General features: G+C 35.9%; 1 non-coding gene across 1 annotated transcript; it reads left to right on the top strand.

Annotated features, from left to right (window-relative positions):
• The first annotated feature begins 261 nt into the window (after positions 1–261).
• LOC114651490 (U1 spliceosomal RNA) lies at positions 262–421 on the top strand. The gene has a single exon (XR_003716191.1). It is a non-coding gene; the product is annotated as a U1 spliceosomal RNA (small nuclear RNA).
• The last annotated feature ends 1,637 nt before the right edge of the window (positions 422–2,058 follow it).

Genomic DNA, 2,058 nt, shown 5'->3' with positions numbered 1-2,058 from the left:
ATGCAAACTGCTTCAAATATACATTCATATCAACATTTCTGGCAACTGAAGTGAAAATATTCATAAGTGGAATGAATAACCTTTATTTATTTACTCACCAAGAATTAAGAATTAATCAACAGGACATTAAGGAAAAATCTAATGTGGCTGCATTGATCAAGGCGCCAGAGAGTGGTGATGAGTTGCATATTGATTAGCATATGCAAGTAAGATTTTCACTGGACTCTGTAGATGCCATAATAATGACATTATGAACCCATTGTACATTGACAGGGGAGATACCATGATCGCCACGGTTGTTTTCCCCATGGCGAGGCTCATCCATTGCACTCTGGGTATGCTGACCTCTGTGATTTCTCCAAATGCGGGAAACTCAACTGCATAATTTGCAGTAGTGGGGGACTGTGTTCACGCTCATTTGGACCTTAATATTCAAAAAACTTAGGAGATGATCATAGATTTCAGGAATCAGCCATCTGCTCACATATCACTTGCTATAAATGGCTCAGCTGTTGGGATAACAGAATCATTTAAATTTCTGGGCACTGTGCTATCATAAAACCTTAAGTGGGACAACAACACCAAATGCATTATTAAGAAAGTCCATCAGAGAATGTTCTTTTTGCATTAGCTGAGGAAATTCAGTCTCCCTCAAGCAATATCGGTCCATTTCTACACAGCCATCATTGAGCCCATTCTGACCTCATCTGTAACTGTTTGGTTTGGTGCTGTCTCTGTTCAGGCTAAGACCAATCTGCAATGCTTCACTGGAGCCTGTGAAAAGATCATAGGCTGTAACTTACCACACATTGAGTCCAATAATAGTCCAGGGAAAGGAAGAGGGTCACAGAAGATCATTGCTGATCCAACTTACCCAGGGTATCACCTGTTCCAAAGACGTCCCTCTAACAAACATCTTCATGCAATAATAACTAAAACAACCCGTAATTAAAACAGTTTTTTTTCAACATGCAGTTATATTTACTAATCAGGTCTGAGCTTCTACTCAGTATCTATGTATTCCTGCACACTAGGGTGCCTGGACATTTTAATCCTACTATATTTTATCTTGATATATTTATCTGTTGCATTCTGTGTTGTCCTTGTATGCTGCACCAACAATCAATGCAAATTCTTAGTACACATTAGTGTATCTGGCCAATAAAGTGAATTCTGATTCTGAAGCTGGCACCCCATAAAATACAAATGGTGTAAGGTGTAAATAATAAAACTTTACAACGTTAGAAAAATTTTGATGAGAATGGGCCATTCAGCTAACAAATGTAAGAAACACAACATAATAGGTGTACCCTGAGTACCCACACAGAGGAAGCACATGATCAGGTTTCTAATTTTTTGTAAATTTTCCTTGACTTCTAAAAATTATTCAGATCTTGTTTGAGAGTTTTGTGGTCACGTCTACTTTGGTGTGTGATATAATTTTAATGATGTTAAAAACAAGTATCCTTCTCCTGAGATGCCATTTTCTTTTTTTATGGGCACTGCCATTTTGAGAAGTTTGGGGAGGATTGTATCATTCACTTTCTGGCTGTACTTAAATAGATTCAACCCAAATTTTAATTCCTTTGTTGTTTTTACATATGTCTGGTCAATGAATTCTACCTCTGTTTTTTTGACTGCGATTTAAAATGAACATTTTGGCTCTGGTTACATGTGTGTCTACTAGTTTTCAAATTCCTATCCTCTTTATTTGACTACCCTTTTTGTCTTTAATCAAGCCTTGGTTATTATTTTACTTTATGACTTTCTGGTTTATGACCCACAGCTAGTTGCTTTGGTTATGATTCATCTCCTAGTTCTTTTTCTAAACAAATTGGTGCATTCAGCACAATAATAACTTGTGTGAGATTTGAAACCTTTGATGTTTGAGATAGATAGATAGATAGATAGATAGATAGATAGATAGATAGATAGATAGATAGATAGATAGATAGATAGATAGATAGATAGATAGATAGATACTTTATTAATCCCAATGGGAAATTCACAATTTTTGATTTATGAGGCATAATGCTTTTTTGATTATTTAAAGTGAAT

Source organism: Erpetoichthys calabaricus, chromosome 4 (assembly GCF_900747795.2).
Source record: "Erpetoichthys calabaricus chromosome 4, fErpCal1.3, whole genome shotgun sequence".
Taxonomy (NCBI): domain Eukaryota; kingdom Metazoa; phylum Chordata; class Cladistia; order Polypteriformes; family Polypteridae; genus Erpetoichthys; species Erpetoichthys calabaricus.
This window is presented reverse-complemented; position numbering and strand designations above follow the sequence as displayed.